This window comes from Lucilia sericata, unplaced genomic scaffold, assembly GCF_015586225.1.
Source record: "Lucilia sericata isolate MDLA Ls3-8-SP2 unplaced genomic scaffold, ASM1558622v1 Contig001398F_arrow, whole genome shotgun sequence".
In the NCBI taxonomy this organism is placed as follows: Eukaryota; Metazoa; Arthropoda; class Insecta; order Diptera; family Calliphoridae; genus Lucilia; species Lucilia sericata.
The window spans coordinates 1-19636 of record NW_023995336.1 but is presented as its reverse complement, the minus strand read 5'-3'; the positions used below and the strand labels follow the sequence as shown (position 1 = coordinate 19636).

Sequence of the window (19636 nt, the reverse complement as noted above, 5' to 3'; positions counted from 1 at the left end):
AATTTCACTATTTTTAGAAAATTTTCAAAATTTCTCGTTTTTTTTCTATAGGAAAATTTCGAAATTTTCTATTTTCTATAGAAAAATTTCGAAATTTTCTATTTTCTATAGAAAAATTTCGAAATTTTCTATTTTCTAGAATAAAAATTCAATATTTTCTCTTTTCTATAAAAAAAAAATTTCGAAATTTTCTCTTTTCTATAAAAAAAAAAATTGCAAATTTTTTTCTTTTCTATAAAAAAAATTTCCAAATTTTCTCTTTTCTATAGAAGAATTTCGAAATTTTATTTTTTTATAGGAAATTTTCGAAATTTCACTCTTTTCTATAGGAAATTTTTCAACATTTTCTCTTTTTTCAAAATTTCACTATTTTTAGAAAATTTTCAAAATTTCTCGTTTTTATAGCAATTTTTTTTCCATTTCCGAAATTTCTCTACTTTATATAAAATTTTCGTAAAAAATTTCTCATTTCTATAGAATATTTTCGAAATTTTTTTCTATAGAATATTTTCTACGGAAAATATAGAAACATTTTGAAATTTTTCTTTCAAATTCCTCTTTTCTATAGAAAAATTTCGAAATTTTCTCTTTTCTATAGGAAAATTTCGAAATTTTCTATTTTCTATAGGAAAATTTTGAAATTTTCTATTTTCTAGAATAAAAATTCAATATTTTCTCTTTTCTATAAAAAAAATTTCCAAATTTTTTTCTTTTCTATAAAAAAAATTTCCAAATTTTTTTCTTTTCTATAAAAAAAAATTCTAAATTTTCTCTTTTCTATAGAAAAATTTCGAAATTTTATTTTTTTTATAGGAAATTTTCGAAATCTTATTTTTTTATAGGAAATTTTCGAAATTTCACTCTTTTCTATAGGAAAATTTTCAACATTTTCTCTTTTTTTCAAAATTTCACTATTTTTAGAAAATTTTCAAAATTTCTCGTTTTTATAGCAATTTTTTTCCATTTCCGAAATTTCTCTACTTTATATAAAATATTCGTAAAATAATCGTGTTTTATAGAAATTTTTCGTAAATTGTTCGTTTTTTATGGAAAATTTTGGTAAATTTATCGTTTTTTTTAGAAAATTGTAAAAAATGTTCGTAAAATTATCTTTTTTAATAAAAAATTTTCAATAGTTTCTATTTTTTTAGTGAATATTTTCAAAATTTCCTTTTTTAATTTTTTTTTTTATTTTTTTCTTTTCTTTCGAAAAATTTCGGAAATTTATCTTTTTCTGTAGGTGATTTTCAAAAATTTATCATTTTTTACAGAAATTTTTCGAGAATATATCTTTTTTTATAGAAAAATTTTTATAATTAATATTTTCTATTGGAAGTTTTCCATAATTTCTCTTTTTTTGCAGAAAAATTTCGAAAATTTATCTTTTTTTAAAAAAAAAATTTAAATTTCTTATGGAAAATTATCGAAATTTACTCTTCTATCTTTTGAAATATGTAGTTTAGCTTTACATCTTATTTTAATTCATAAAGTCATGGTAACCCTTAAAATAAGCTTTTTTATAAAGTTTTTCTATCTTATTTCACGGTATCTTTAAGATTCATTTTCTTAGTTTCTTATCGTTATTCTTTCATTCGTACACCCATTGACAGTTCACTACAATTTTGTTTAGTTGCAAAATTTTCCGGTTTTGTTTATGTCTACTTTTCGCCGGTATTTTTGATAAACACAACGATTGTGTATATATAATAAATAGTGACGATTTAAGATACAAAATAAAAAAAACTAAAGTCGTCATTAATTTGGGGGACAGAAAAACATGCCGTCACACAAAATAAATAAACGAAAAGCACAACATGTAGAGCAGCAAAAGCGGCCGCATTTAAATAAAAACAAACCACTGAAACAGCTGTTTAGTTTACTTTTCTGTAAGCGAACGAGTGGTTGGTTAGTGTTTGGCCCCAAAACATACAAGTGATTCTCGTACTGAGTATATTATGAAAAAGAGGGAATAAATAAATAAAAAAAAGTTTTCATTCAAAAGGTCACCTTGAAACATTTGAAAAATTATTATTTCACATTCAAAACGATTCCTGCGTACGTCTCAAACACATCGTGATTTAAAGAAAATTTAGGTAATTTAAAAAAGGTTTTTTTTAATAAAATATAATTAAAAAATTAATAATAATTAGTTTGTTAAAAGAAGGAAATTAAATTTCAACATAAACTGGTGATAAATTAATAAAGTGTTTGTCAAAGAAGTTGTTAAAATATCTTAAATATTGTGTATCTACTTATAGAAAAAGTATAAGTATGTGATAATTGTTGGAATGAGTTTGTGAATTTTGTTTAATCACTTGATAATTAAAGACAAATTCAGAAAGATTAAAAATTAGTGAAAATATTTAAAAATTATATTGAAAAAATAACGGGTTTGTGCAATAATCAACTGCATAACCTTACTTTTAAAAACAATGCACTTGATATGTAATGTCAATGTTAATGACAGAAATGTAAAGTAATTATTTCATTGGTGAAATTTTGTAGATGAAGCTAAATTTGCTAAAAAGTTTAAAATTATATAGTTATTGATTTACCGTTTGTGGTTAGTGTATCCGATATTATTTTAAGTTAAATTTAACAAGAAAAACCAGAAAAGTTTAAAATCGTTTCGATAAGGCGAAAAGGTAACGGTAAGGCTCATTCCCATTATTTCAATAAAGATAGTGAGAACAGTGTCTTAATAAAACACTGCTGGCAGTTTTAAAATTTTGGAAATAAAGCAGATCCGACTGAAATGTAATTTTCAAGGTTGGCAACTGTTTTCAAACAAAAAAATACCGGTGTTAGTATTAAAATATAAAATAACGGTAACGATATTTTTGTTTATTTTAATAACGGCATTTTAACGGTAACGGTCGAACAACTTTACGTGTATTTTAGAGCTAATGGCAGCTTAGCGGTATCAGTTTTCAAAAGTAATAATAACTAAAGAAAAAATAAATTATTTTAACATAATTATAAAATAACGGTAACAACGGTATTTCAGAGATAACGGTACTTTTGTTTATTTCAATATCGACATTTTAGCTGTAACGGTAGTAAAACTAAACGTGTATTTCATCGCTAAATATAGCATAGCGTTACCGTTAACGCATCACGGACATTTTATATAGAAAAAACTATTCTTAAAATTATTATAAAACGGTAACGGTAATTTTGGTAAGGGTCCACTTTATGCTTATGGTTTCAGCTGTATCAGCATTTGCCCACCATATCAGTTAGCCTTCAAAATAAAAGTTTAACTTCTGTTACATCTTCATCTTCTTTGAGATGTCTAAACCTAAAGGAAAAAAACGGGTTTTAAAGCTTATTGAATCATGATCCTTCCTGAAACGATATCTTACAGAAAATAAGCATTCTATACAATTCAGTATTAGGATTTAGCGCTGCCCCTGAAAAGTATAAGAGTATTTCAAAGTTGGATTAATCGCGTCATTGTCATCGTTTTTGAAGGACAGTCACCGCGATACACAGGCCAACAAAATTTGAAAACAGTCGGAACTCAGAGACCAAAGTATACATTTCTAAAGGTTTATCAGCTTTTCCAGATATTGTGTCATGAATTTGTAAAAATCCCATTCTGATTATATTTGTGGCGGTATAACAGCCCGATGATACCTTTATCATGAAACCTGTTATATCATCTCAAAGTCCAATATGTCGATAAAGGTTTAAACACTATTTTATCTTAACCTCTATAAATTCCATAAATTTTATATTGCCTAATAGCATTTTCTACACACACTTCTCATACAGTCCAATATGGTCTTAGATTTTATACAATCAGCTGATGATATGATTCAGCAAACTGCAAATTTCCGATTACTAAACAATTAACATGGAGAGTAAGCACTGAACTAATTACAAATAATGATTACATTCCTTTCAATCTCTGCTTATAACCTTTATTTTAATCACAACATCTCTCGCAATCACTATGTGACCGCCTATGCACTGATAAAATTGAACTTGAAACTATTTTATCGCTAGTTGCATTTAGTATAAATAAAAACAAATTATAACAAATTAGAAAAAATTAAATAAATGTTGTTAAAAATAAATTGAAAATAAAATGGTAATTTTGAGATTCGTTTTCAGCCATATTTTAGTGATTAAAATTAAATTTTAATATTTTTTTTAATATAAGTTTGGGAATAAAGTATTATTTTATTCAGAATGGTTAAATCTATTCTCAAATGGAAAATTTTGATAATGTTTTAACAATTTTTTCATAATAAAGATTATATTTTAAAAATATTCCGAATCGGATGAGATGAACAGAATAAAAACAAGAAAGTAAAATAATAATGACACCTAAAATTTTACACCTTGAGAAAATTCTAAAATATTTCAAAAGTATTCGAAAACAAATTACTTAAATACATTTTAATTGTATTTCTTTTAAACTGTAAAAAAGTTTCTATAATTTCGTTTTTCCCGAAATAATTTTCTTGTTTATATATAATTGTACTTTATCCATCTGACATTTTCGAAAATTTGTTTTATTTTTCTCAATTTATTTTAAGAAATTCACGACGTTCATGACGTTCTTGGTATGCGGTAGTCAAACCAATAAATACTATCTAATAATAGGTTGAGAAATAACATTAAAAATAAAAACATTCTCTTACGAATCACCTGATGAAAAGGTAATCGAAAGTAAAAGTGATTTTTTTTACGTTACGATAAACATTTGTTTAATAACAAATGGCTCAAGGCGACGACATTTCAAAAGAAAATCAAGAAAAAGGCGCGACAAATATTTTTAAAAAGAAAATAAACAAATTAAAAAAAAAAAATGCAAATTGTCGAGAAAGAAAGATATATATAAAAATGTTTGAAAATAAAATAATAATACGAAATGAAATGTTTTGCCAAAATAATCACGAGAATAAAAAAGCATGTTCGAGTTAAAGATCAAAGTTCTCTTTTTTGCAGTAAATCATCAATTAAATATTTGAAATTAATTTACAAATACGTTGTATGTAAATCGGTTCTTGCAAGATTGACATATAACCAGTTGTACAATTTAGCCGGCGCTTCACACATATGGTTAATACCGGTTCATTATTTGTTTAAATTTCTTGTTTCTCAATTTCTGTGAACCTATATTCAAAATCAAATTTTAGCAAATGTCAATAAAACAAACCTTTATAAAAAATAAAGATTTCATTATGTATGAGACCCTTATATTCTTATAATAGACTAGTCCTAAGCTATTTCCATTCTCCCGATTCCAGTGTCCCGATCCAAATGCTAAATGTCAAATGTTAATGTTATTGTCTGATGAGGACCTTTATGAGGGCCATTACAAATTGCATCGATAATGTTTCAGACCCTAGTTCCTCTCTATCGTGACAGTTGGACGGTTATGATTAATACATGGTCTAATACTTTTCTGCACCTACGACCAATACTTATATTCGGCAGGCTTAGGACTATAATATAGTAATTTAAATGTCGAATTTCATCATAATGAGAATATCTACAAACGAATTTCAAACGTTAAAGTGAATTTCTGAAACGATTTCAATAACAGTGTAGAAATATAACTACTTAAATATAAATTGGTTCTCATCGGAATTCGGAATGGAATTCGATTACTCAGACCAACAATTTTTTAAACCAGAGACCAAAATATCCCTTTCTAAAGGATTGAGCTGTGCTGAATCTGCTTCAGAATATCTCCATCACATCAAGTTATCGAGATATCGTGTCAATTTTTATGACGTTATAACAGTCCATTCTGTCGACTTTTAAATAAACGTTTAATCTCTGTCACTATTCTATTGACTATTCTATGGACCAGTTATATATATATATATATATATATATATATATATATATATATATATATATATATATGCACCAGTCGATAGACTATTCTATGAATAGATCTAAGGACTAGTCACTAAACAGCCGATTAGCTCTATTTAGTATTCGATTGAATATTTTATTGAAATGTTGATTGATTCTACGGTCTGGTCTATTGACTAGTCAATAGACAATACTAGGAACTAGTCTATAGTCCATATATTATGAAAGTTTGTAATATAAAACAAATAATAATGTATAGTCCAATCATTTTTCCGTGTAATTCCGAACTATTTTGATAATTTGTTGTCAAGAAGTACATATTTTTCTAAAAGAGCGGTTATACGGGGGGCCTATGCTTATTAATATTGGTAAAGGGATTTACGTTGACATTAAACTTATTTAATCAGTGTTTTTAAGTGAATTATTATCCTTTAATTCACTTTCTGAAGGGGACTTTGTATGGGGCCTAAAGTCATATGATACCCGATCATTAAGAAAATCGTTAGTAACAATTAGACTTATACAAAACTAAATTGTCCCAATAGAGATACAAACATTTAACATAATTATGAGCTCAAGAGCCCTATTCGGGGGTACGATTGTATGAGGGCGATTTTAATCATTTTCAATAGGCTTTGACCCTAAGCTAAAAGAAAGTTAAGTGCTGAGGACATAGCTTAATCGACCCGGAAAGTGGTACAAACGCATTATGTCCTCCCCACTATAGTGGTGTAGGGTATAAAAAGTACTTAATAAGTATATCATAGGGATTCTGTGGAATTTATCGATGTGAAGAAGGTCAATAGTACTCAATCTGATCCATTCTATAACAATTCCATATTAAATTCATTAATTAAGAAATTTGATTGATTCTACGGTCTCGTCTATTGACTAGTCAATACCTAGGAACTAGTCTATAGTCCATATATTGTGAAAGTTTTTAATATAAAAACAAGTAAGAATGTATAGTCCAACCATTTTAAAGAAGTTTTTTTTCCCCGTTTAATTCCGTACTATTTTAACAATTTGTTGGCAAAAAAAGTACATATTTTTCTAAAAGAGCGGTTATACGGGGGCCTATCCTTATTAATATTGGTAGAGGGATTTACGTTGACATTAAAGTTATTTAAGCAGTGTTTTTAAGTGAATTATTATCCTTTAATTCATTTTCTGAAGGGTACTTTGTATGGGGCTGAAGGTCATATGATACCTGATCATTAAGAAAATCGGACTTATACAAAACTAAATTGTCCCAATAGAAATATAAAACATTTAACATAATTATGAGCTCAAGAGCCCTATTCGGGGGTACGGTTGTATAGGGGCGATTTTAATCATTTTCAATAGGCTTTGACCCTGAGCTAAAGAAAGTTGTGTGCTGAGGTACATAAGATTCAGAGACGGACGGACATAGCTTAATTGACTCAGAAAGTGATTATATGTGGTACAAACGCATAATGACCTCTCCACTATGGTGGTGTAGGGTATAAAAAGTACTTAATATGTATATCATAGGTATTCTGTGGAATTTATCGATGTGAAGAAGGTCAATAGTACTCAATCTGATCCATTCTATAACAATTCCATATTATATTCATTAATTGAGAAATTTGATTGATTCTATGGTCTCGTCTATTGACTAGTCAATACCTAGGAACTAGTCTATAGTCCATATATTGTGAAAGTTTTTAATATAAAAACAAGTAAGAATGTATAGTCCAACCATTTTAAAGAAGTTTTTTTTCCCCGTTTAATTCCGTACTATTTTAACAATTTGTTGGCAAAAAAGTACATATTTTTCTAAAAGAGCGGTTATACGGGGGCCTATCCTTATTAATATTGGTAGAGGGATTTACGTTGACATTAAAGTTATTTATGCAGTGTTTTTAAGTAAATTATTATCCTTTAATTCATTTTCTTAAGGGGAATTTGTATGGGGCCTAAGGTCATATGATACCTGATCATTAAGAAAATCGGACTTATACAAAACTAAATTGTCCCAATAGAAATATAAAACATTTAACATAATTATGAGCTCAAGAGCCCTATTCGGGGGTACGGTTGTATAGGGGCGATTTTAATCATTTTCAATAGGCTTTGACCCTGAGCTAAAGAAAGTTGTGTGCTGAGGTACATAAGATTCAGAGACGGACGGACATAGCTTAATTGACTCAGAAAGTGATTCTATGTGATACAAACGCATAATGACCTCCCCACTATAGTGGTGTAGGGTATAAAAAGTACTTAATATGTATATCATAGGGATTCTGTGGAATTTATCGATGTGAAGAAGGTCAATAGTACTCAATCTGATCCATTCTATAACAATTCCATATTAAATTCATTAATTAAGAAATTTGATTGATTCTACGGTCTCGTCTATTGACTAGCCAATACCTAGGAATTAGTCTATAGTCCATATATTGTGAAAGTTTTTAATATAAAAACAAGTAAGAATGTATAGTCCAACCATTTTAAAGAAGTTTTTTTTCACCGTTTAATTCCGTACTATTTTAACAATTTGTTGGCAAAAAAGTACATATTTTTCTAAAAGAGCGGTTATACGGGGGCCTATCCTTATTAATATTGGTAGAGGGATTTACGTTGACATTAAAGTTATTTAAGCAGTGTTTTTAAGTAAATTATTATCCTTTAATTCACTTTCTGAAGGGGCCTAAGGTCATATGATACCTGATCATTAAGAAAATCGGACTTATACAAAACTAAATTGTTCCAATAGAAATATAAAACATTTAACATAATTATGAGCTCAAGAGCCCTATTCGGGGGTACGGTTGTATAGGGGCGATTTTAATCATTTTCAATAGGCTTTGACCCTGAGCTAAAGAAAGTTGTGTGCTGAGGTACATAAGATTCAGAGACGGACGGACATAGCTTAATTGACTCAGAAAGTGATTCTATGTGATACAAACGCATAATGACCTCCCCACTATAGTGGTGTAGGGTATAAAAAGTACTTAATATGTATATCATAGGGATTCTGTGGAATTTATCGATGTGAAGAAGGTCAATAGTACTCAATCTGATCCATTCTATAACAATTCCATATTAAATTCATTAATTAAGAAATTCATTCTCCTAATCTATCTTTTACTTCTTTTTAACCATTTTGGAAGTTTCTTTTTGTTCTGTTGTATTTTATTATTGTCTTCTTCAATGTGTATTGTCTCAATTCTCAATTTTACTTATTTGAATTCTTTTCTTTTCAATTCAAACAAATTATTCTTTAAAGTGTATTTACTATTTACTTGTGTTTTGTTGTTCTCTCTGTATTGTATATCGTCTATACATATTGTACAATTTTTCCTGAAGCTTTTTTTGTTGTTTAAATGCTTCACTTGTTTTTCAAATTTATTTTTTTCCAAGCATCATTTAACTTATCGCTTTCAAGCCGTAAACTTGAAATGCCTTCTATCTATTGATATATTTAAATATATATTTTTTTAAACTTTTTTTTTTTGTTTAACTACTATTATATTTATAACATATTTAAATTTAAATAAATAAATCTTAGTTTTGAACCATAAACGAAAATGTGGTGGCTCGATGGTATCCAATGGGTTTTCAAAGTGGTACAACGAAATTTTTCAACTGCTCTAACAGTTGTCTTGAGTCTGTATATAGTGCGTTGGGCATATGAACGCTATCAGCAGCTGACAAATGAAGAAGAAAATGTCATTGCCGTTGATAGGAATACAAATAGAAACGAACAAAATGACATTAGTAGAAAGTCAAAGAACAATGAAGACACTCCTGTCACTAGTACCACCGATGAACGAACAGTTGTTAAAACAAAATATCAATCACAACAACAGCAACCACTGCAACAGAAAACACAACAACGATCCGAACAAAAACAAGAACAACAACAATCATTATCGAATAAAATATTTAAAATTATGGGTAATAAAACATCAAGAACTCAAAGTATTGAGGTATGTTTGGGTTAATTTTGTTTTTTTTTTTTTTTAAATAAAATTGCTAAATACTTTTTTTAATGATGATGTTTTTTTTTAAGTGATGTTGTTTTCAAGAAGTGCTTAATCAATTATTCTAATTATAAATTATATTAATAAGTTTAATGATGTGTTTTGAATAATAATTATAAAATGGAAAGCATGTGTCTGTGTGATGTGTAAAATGGTGTAAAGTGCATAATTTAAACTAATTTTGTGTGTGTGTGTTAAAAATAGATTTAAATAAATTTAGTTTTTTTTTGATTTGAAATTGTGATTAAAATATATAAATCTAATAATAAATTGTGGTTTGCATTAATAACTATAGGTTATTATATTTCAAAAACAAATAACTCTAATGTCTGGGGCGCCACCACTACAATCAATACTAATAACAACAACAACAATAGCAATATCAATTATACTGAAAATCGTTCATCTATTAATTTAGTAAATATTTTGTAGTGTTAAATTAAACATAATTGTTTTTTTTTTATTATTTTCTCAAATGCAGACCATTAATTGAAAGTGAAATAAGTGATATGACTTTTAAATCAACGAATGACATAATATGTTTTCAACAAAAATTTAGATCAATTCTTTAGTATAAAGAATGTACCCTTAATATCTGAGTACACGAGATATTTAGTTTTTTTTTCAGCACATGTTCGTGCTATACATTCATATGTATGTACATATTTTGTTTATTGAAATATAAAATTGTTAAATACTATAGCCATAAACTTTAAATAATTTATTTCAAATATTCTCCTATTGAAATGATCACATTAGACTTTCTCCTCTAAAATTTGGCAATGACATATGAATCATTCAACTTTGATGCTAGTAGTAAAATTTATTTGGAAATTTTTCATTCTTTTCTTAAAGAATTATGTATTCTACACGCATTATAGATAATTGTTTAAGAAAATTGCGGTTGTACAGTTATCATACTTAACGTGACCAGTAGAGTGTCCCGTGGACTTTTCAAACGAAGCGTATTATTGTAGTGAATATGGAAAAATAAAATTTGTAAATTCTATGAATCAATTCAAAATCCCGGCCTATGAAAAATAATTGTAATCTCTTTAGGCTAATTTTGATTAAAAAGAGTTTTAGAACATTACCATGTTTCTCGGGACATTCTAGTTACCAGATGTAGATACATATACATATATGATACATTCACAAATCAGACATATGGACCTCTAGATCTTTTTGTATTCGATTCTTCCGCCATTGCACAGTGGTATAGGAAAAAAAAAAAGAGGGAAATAATTCGGTAACTTCTAAACGGTTAATCCGATTTTAATGAAATTTGGTATGCACAAAGAGGAGGTGTTGTCGAGTTTAGGTTTTGAATTTGGACCTTATAGGCCAACCAGGGGCCCGGCGGGGGGTCCTCAAATTAGGACACCTCGGCTATGTTAAATTTTTAAAACGATCCTATTTCTTCATTTGAGTTCCGATTTAAAAAAAATTTCGTATATAGAATCTCCTCATCGAGCACTATAAAAAATGTGCTAGCAGTAAATTATCTCTTATAGTTTAGGAGATATTCGCATTTGAAAATTAAAATTTTAAAATTTTTACCGTCCTTACTTTAGTTTTTTGATAATAGATGTTGAGTTTTCCCTAATTAATTTGTCACTTAAAAAACATTAGGTAGGCATGTTATATATCAATGGAAAGGTAATTTTGTCTATTTTTCAAAACTGTATATAATTTTTGAAAATTAAAAAATTCGCGGAATACTTTTTTTAAAAAAAATTAAAAAATGTTTTTTATTCAGTTTTTGCGAAGATACAAATTTTTCAAATTGCAATAAAAATTTTATTTATGAATATTTTTTGATGAAATTTTACAGTTAGGTAGATTTTTTTACTCAAAATCCAAAATTAAATAAAAATTTCGAATTTTCTTATTAGAAATCCCGGAATTCCCAAAAAAGTTTTAAAATATCCCAAAAATGGTATTTTTTGGTTTTTTGCCTATTATATCCATACCAGGGGCGGGGTTATCGAAATCCGTTACAAAATGATTAAGAACATATTGGGTCATATAAAACAGGTCACTATAATTTGATATCGACTATGCGATTTGAGAATTTTTGCTCAAAATGTAATTTTCCATAAAAAATAGGGTTTTTTTGGATGGACCTGGTCCCCTCGGTATCAAAAATGTTTAGGTTTTGTTTCATTTATCGTATTTTATGTAAAGTCAGCTTTCCAAAAAGTATAAATTCTATATACATCTTCTTAGAAACTTTTTAGATAACTTAAAAAGAAAAAGTTACTTTTTTTCCCAAAAAAATGGCAGAAAATCTCCTTTTTTTAATTTTTTAAATTAAAATGCCTATAACTTTGGACTCAGTCATGATTTTTACATAATTCTTTCACTGCTTGATATATAAACTTGTTGTTTAGCGAATAAAAAAAATGGCGAAAATCGGGAATATTTAGACCCGCTATTATCAAAAAACTAAAGTAAGGACGGTAAAAATTTTAAAATTTTAATTTTCAAATGCGAATATCTCCTAAACTATAACAGATAATTTACTGCTACGACGACATTGTGCTCGATGAGGAGATTCTATATACGAAATTTTTTTTAAATCGGAACTCAAATGAAGAAATAGGATCGTTTTAAAAATTTAACATAGCCGAGGTGTCCTAATTTGAGGACCCCCGCCGGGCCCCTGGTTGGCCTATAAGGTCCAAATTCAAAACCTAAACTCGACAACACCTCCTCTTTGTGCATACTAAATTTCATTAAAATCGGATTAACCGTTTAGAAGTTACCGAATTATTTCCCTCTTTTTTTTCCTATACCACTGTGCATTGGTTATGGTCTATTATGGACCGTGTTTTATAAAATTTAAAAGAGTGATTAATTTGTTTGAACATATGAGATCTATGTTCTTACTTTAAAGTATAATTTCTGGTTATGTAAAACTAATTGGTGCAAAAATTTTGTAACGATTCCTTTAAAATCATAATATTATTTGCTGCTTTAACTGTAACACTTGTATGCGTGGTCTAGGTGAAATCTTGGACTAAAATTTCGCATTGTGATTGTAAATAAAGAATATTTGTGAAAAAATTCAACCCCAAAATTCAAGGCAAACGGACGTCTATTATATCTAATAAGGATCCGAAATGTAATCAAGATCTCATCTTGTTGATGGTGGGCATAAAATAGTGGGATCGTGATGGCGCCCAGTGTTTTTTAAATGTTTTATTTTGGTAATATTGGAGATATCGCGGAGAAATTTGACATAGATGTTTACGAGTTGATCCCCAGTAGTTGACTTCGTATGTGAAATGGAGACTATAGAGTGACCCCATTCTATAAATCACTTAGGACCCAAAATGTAATCAATATCTCATGTTATTGATGGTGGGAATAAAATAGATGGATCATGAATATGACGCCCAGTGGTTTTAAAATGTTTTATTCGGTATATTGTGAACTAATGGAGATATCGTAAACATATTTCAGATAGTTGGTGTACTTAGTTAGTTAGTCCGGCCCACATAAGTAATAAAACGATCGTGAATCTATTGATTATGATAATTATGATGATAATCATAAATATATAGAAAATTAAGACTCTTTGAAGATATCGAACAATATTCGATCAACAAGGATCATAAATCTATAGGTCATCTAATATAAAGATTATGGATTAATGGAACAAAATAATTTTTTATAAAGATTAAGCCTCTTTGAATCTACTAATAGAATTTTATCATTTAAAATTAGAATTGTGAATTTATCAACAAAGTTCAAAAATTAATAGAATAAGATCATAAATCTGCCGTAGACAATCTTGAACCGACCGAAGAAGATTATGAATTTATAGAATTTGATCGAAATGATATTGACAAAGAGCATTGAAGCATGTTGGTTTGGTTTTCATTGGTTTATTAAGTTACGGATTATTATGTCATGAACAGATCGATTTTATCTGAATTCTATTTATCAGGATCAAAAGAATTTCATTGTTTCATTAATATATAAAATTCTTTAAATTATTCTTTCTAAATTTATTAATTATCCCGGTATTGAAATTCCTAATAGATGTTATCGTTTATAAATCTTTTATGTGATTAGAGATATTTTCTGAAAGAGTTTGCTTATCTACTTATCAATAGCCCGATTATCTTCTATATACTAATTTAAATGAATGTTCAATGTTCAGATTCTGAATTCCCGTAAAATAAATTTTGTGAAAACTTTCTTTAATTTCAGGATATCAGCATGGTGAAAAATACCAAAGCCATCAGCATACCTATAACGGAGGGTAAAAATGCTGAGCACACATTATATCGTGTGAAATGCGGCTCCACCGTGCATATACATCCCGATGCTGGTCTATTGGGACGTGAAATTGTATTGTATACAATTATCCTCATAGTGGTAAGGATCTTATAATTGCACTACATTCTTTGTAAATAAATATTGAAAACTTTAATAATTACAGATCAAAAATTCAAACGTACCGAATATAGAATATTACATTGGTTTCTGAAAAGTGGTAAGAAAATAACGACCAACAAGTATAATTCATTACATGTAGTGGATACCGATATTTATACGGAATTGAATATGAATATGTCGGGTACATTTCGCTTTTGGTATCATTTTAAAGAGAAGTAAATTTTTGGAATTTTAATTAGTAAATTACTTGATAAAATTTTAATATATATTTTGTTTTGGAAATTTTTTTAGTGTAAAGCAAGAAATTGCCGGTTCTCTTTATATACAAGTTGAGCCCAATTTGAGTGTTGGTCCACCAGGGGCTCAGAAAATCATACCTTTAAATTCTGTGCGCTGTCAGACGGTTTTGGCCAAACTTTTGGGTCCTATTAACACCTGGGAAGCAAAGTTGAGAGTGGCCAAAGAGTCGGGTTACAATATGGTTCATTTTACGCCTATTCAGGAATTGGGTGCTTCTAAATCAGCCTATTCTTTGCGCAACCAATTGCGCGTTAATCCTCATTTTGCCGCTGGCAAGGGAGCTAAAGTCACCTTTGATGATGTGGAAGCTATTATTAAGAAAATGCGTCAGGAATGGGGTGTAAGTTTGAAATAGAGTTTTTACCATAAAATGTATTAATTTTGTTGCATTTTGAACACTTAAGGTGGCTTCTATTTGTGATATCGTTTTAAATCATACCGCCAATGAATCGGAATGGTTGCTGGAACATCCAGATGCTACTTATTCTTGTGCTACTGCTCCCTACTTAAGACCGGCTTTTCTTCTTGATGCTCTCTTGGCTAAATGTGGTGAAGATATTGCCTATGGTGTTTTAGAAAATGTCGGAGTACCCAAAGTTATAAATCATGAACATCATTTACAAGCTCTTAGCTATCAACTGCATCAGGTTTATTACCCAAAATAAATGTTTACGAACTGTATCAATGCAATGTCATGCATTATGTGGAGGAGTTTATGAAGCAGTGCAGATTAAGGGAACCTCCTACAAATGTAGCGAAAGGTGAACGTTTTGCGGAAATACAATTAATTGCGGATCCGGAATATAAACGTTTGGGTGCCACCATTAATTTGGAATTAGCTTTGGAGATATTTAATGGTTTCCATGGCGATTGCTTCGATGAAGAGTCTCGTTTGAGAAAATGCTCTGATACTTTCCGTCGCCATTTGGAGTGGTTTAACGAACAAGTTCGTTGTGAAATCCAAGATTATCTTAACTATGCTATTGAGAACTGTTTGGGCTGGTGTTAGATATGAACGTGTACAGGAGGATGGTCCCAGAATTAGTGAAATTTCTATTAAACATCCAGTATTTATGCAATATTTCACTAAAACTAAAGCTCTCGGCAAGAGTTTGTTGGAAATTGAGGAGGGTATGTTATGGTAAAATGGGTGAATTCTTTATGGCTCACAACGGTTGGGTATGGGAGCCAGTGATCCCTTAAAGGACTTTGCTGAAGAACAGCCTGGTCGTGCTAATGTTTATTTGAAGAGAGAACTTATTGCCTGGGGTGATAGTGTCAATTGCGTTATGGTCGTCGTCCCGAAGAAAGTCCTTATTTGTGGAGTCATATGAAGGAGTATGTGGTAACAACAGCTCGTATTTTTGATGGTTGTTCGTTTGGATAATTGCCATTCGACTCCGTTGCATGTGGCCGAGTACCTTTTGGATGCTGCTCGTGAAGTTAATCCCAATTTATATGTTGTCGCTGAGTTATTCACTAACTCAGATGCTACCGACAATGTTTTCGTTAATCGTTTGGGCATAACATCGTTGATTAGAGAAGCCTTATCTGCTTGGGATCCCATGAGGAGGGACGTTTAGTATATCGTTATGGCGGTGAACCGGTTGGAGCTTTCTTGGAAAATCCTAATCGTGATTTGCTCCTAGCATAGCTCATGCTTTGTTCATGGATTGACTCATGATAACCCCTCACCGGTGGAGAAGAAGAACTGTCTATGATCTTTTGCCTTCGGCAGCTCTAGTAGCTATGGCTTCTTGTGCCACTGGTAGCAATCGTGGCTACGATGAATTGGTGCCTCATCATGTAAGTTTAATGGAACAATTTACAAATTAATTTCAAAATATAAAGATAATACTTTTTACAACAGATTCATGTGGTTGATGAAGAACGTCCCTACCAGGAATGGGGCAAAGGTGTTGATTTCAAGAGCGGTATTATAGCCGCCAAGAGAGCTTTAAATATTTTGCATGGTCAGCTGGCGGAAGAAGGTTTTACCCAGGTCTTTGTTGATCAAATGAATCCTGATATTGTGGCAGTAACACGTCATTCTCCCACCACCCATCAAAGTGTTATTTTGATAGCTCATACCGTGTTTGGTTATCCTCATCCCAATGCTGGTCCCACATTTGTAAGACCTTTACGTTTTGAGGGTATTCTGGATGAGATCATTTTAGAGGCCGAATTAACATTGAAGGGAGATAAACCATTCGATCGTCCAGCTCCTCATCAAAAGAATCCAAATGTTCTCAATGGTTTCAATCAATTCCAATTGACTTTAAGGGAACACATACCCTTGTCTAAATCACAAGTCTTCCGTATAGTGCCCTATATGGATGGAAATATAACACAATTGGAAATTGTTAATTTGAAACCTGGTTCTGTGGTGGCTATAAGGTAATCAAAACTTCCAGATAAAAGTAAAATCAATATTATTTTTAATATTTCTTAAAGAACTTCTTTGAAACCGGAGTACATACTAGCTTTGAAACTTTACATACACTCACCAAATCTCTACATCACGAAGAAGGTCCTGCTTTTAATGAATTACAAAAAATTGCTGAAAAGCTTGACTTGACAGACTTAAATAGAATTTTGTTTACTTGTGATCAAGAAGAACGTGATGCAGGTTATGGAGGTGCTGCCTATGATATACCTGATTGGGGTCAAATCGTTTATTGCGGCCTGCAAGGTTTTGTTTCACTTTTAACGGAAATTTCTCCACGCAATGATTTGGGTCATCCTTTGTGCAATAACTTGCGTAGTGGTGACTGGATGATGGGTAAGTCTTCTTAGGCCAAAAAGCTTAAAATTTCACTAACATGCTAAATATTATTCTAGATTATATTTCGGATCGTTTGTCCCATACTGAAAGTACAAAACCCTTGGCCGCTTGGATTAGATCGGCCTTTGAACCCATGAAAAATATTCCACGCTACTTGATACCTTGCTATTTTGATGCTTTGGTCAGTGGGTATTTATAAATCATGGTACAACGTGTCTATCAACTAATGCCCGAACATATACGTGAAGGTCATGATTTCCCTCAAACCTTGGCCTTGGCTACTCTACAGTTCTTGGCCGCTTGCAAGTCAGCAAATTTGCCTGCTTTAAGCCCCGCCTTGGCGCCACCAAAACCACCAGCACAATGTGTTACCTTATCAGCTGGTTTACCTCACTTCTCTACTGGCTACATGCGTTGTTGGGGTCGTGATACTTTCATTTCACTACGTGGACTCATGTTGCTGACTGGTCGTTTCAATGAAGCCCGTTATATTATCTTGGGTTTCGGCGAATGTCTGCGTCATGGTTTGATACCTAATTTTGGATAATGGCTCTAAACCACGCTTCAATTGTCGCGATGCCGTTTGGTGGTGGTTGCATAGTATTAAGCAATATGTTGAGGAAGCTCCTCATGGTAAAGATATTTTAAAAGATAAAGTTTCTCGCATTTTCCCTACGATGATTCCGCACCTCATGGCGCTGGCCAATTTGATCAGGTTTTGATCGATGTCATGCAAGAGGCTTTGCAAGTACATTTCCAAGGTTTGCAATATCGTGAACGTAATGCTGGCTATGAAATTGATGCTCATATGACAGATAATGGTTTTAATAATCAAATCGGTATTCATCCTGAGACCGGTTTTGTATTTGGTGGCAATCAATGGAATTGCGGTACCTGGATGGATAAAATGGGTTCTTCGGAGAAGGCCGGCAATAGAGGTCGCCCTAATACGCCTAGAGATGGTTCAGCAGTTGAATTAGTTGGTTTGGAAATGGCTGTATTGCGTTTTATGCAATCCCTGTCGGAGCGTGGTGTTATCGAATATAAGGGTGTAACTCGCAAGGGACCAAATGGTGAGTAGTTAGATAGAGAGATAGATAGATAGATAGATAGATAGATAGATAGATAGATAGATAGATAGATAGATAGATAGATAGATAGATAGATAGATAGATAGATAGATAGATAGATAGATAGATAGATAGATAGATAGATAGATAGATAGATAGATAGATAGATAGATAGATAGAGAGATAGATAGATAGATAGATAGATAGATAGATAGATATAGATAGATAGATAGATAGATAGATAGATAGATAGATAGATAGATAGATAGATAGATAGATAGATAGATAGATAGATAGATAGATAGATAGATAGATAGATAGATAGATAGATAGATAGATAGATAGATAGATAGATAGATAGATAGATAGATAGATAGATATAGATAGATAGATAGATAGATAGATAGATAGATAGATAGATAGATAGATAGATAGATAGATAGATAGATAGATAGATAGATAGATAGATAGATAGATAGATAGATAGATAGATAGATAGATAGATAGATAGATAGATAGATAGATAGATAGATAGATAGATAGATAGATAGATAGATAGATAGATAGATAGATAGATAGATAGATAGATAGATAGAGATAGATAGATAGATAGATAGATAGAGTAGATAGATAGATAGATAGATAGATAGATAGATAGATAGATAGATAGATAGATAGATAGATAGATAGATAGATAGATAGATAGATAGATAGATAGATAGATAGATAGATAGATAGATAGATAGATAGATAGATAGATAGATAGATAGATAGATAGATAGATAGATAGATAGATAGATAGATAGAGATAGATAGATAGATATATAGATAGATAGATAGATAAATAGATAGATATAGATAGATAGATAGATAGATAGATAGATAGATAGATAGATAGATAGATAGATAGATAGAGATAGATAGATAGATAGATAGATAGATAGATAGATAGATAGATAGATAGATAGATAGATAGATAGATAGATAGATAGATAGATAGATAGATAGATAGATAGATAGATAGATAGATAGATAGATAGATAGATAGATAGATAGATAGATAGATACCCAACTAAATCTGAACTCTTATTTATTACAGGTCAAGAAACTACGTGGACCTACAAAGAATGGGCAAATCGTATTGCCGAAAACTTTGAAAAATACTTCTTTGTTACGGAAACCGAAAAGGCACCATTGGCCAATAGGAAAAACATCTACAAGGA

At 30.3% G+C, this 19636-nt stretch overlaps 1 pseudogene; it reads left to right on the top strand.

Annotated features, from left to right (window-relative positions):
* The first annotated feature begins 1866 nt into the window (after positions 1-1866).
* LOC119611253 lies at positions 1867-19631 on the top strand (annotated as a pseudogene).
* Positions 19632-19636: the final 5 nt, after the last annotated feature.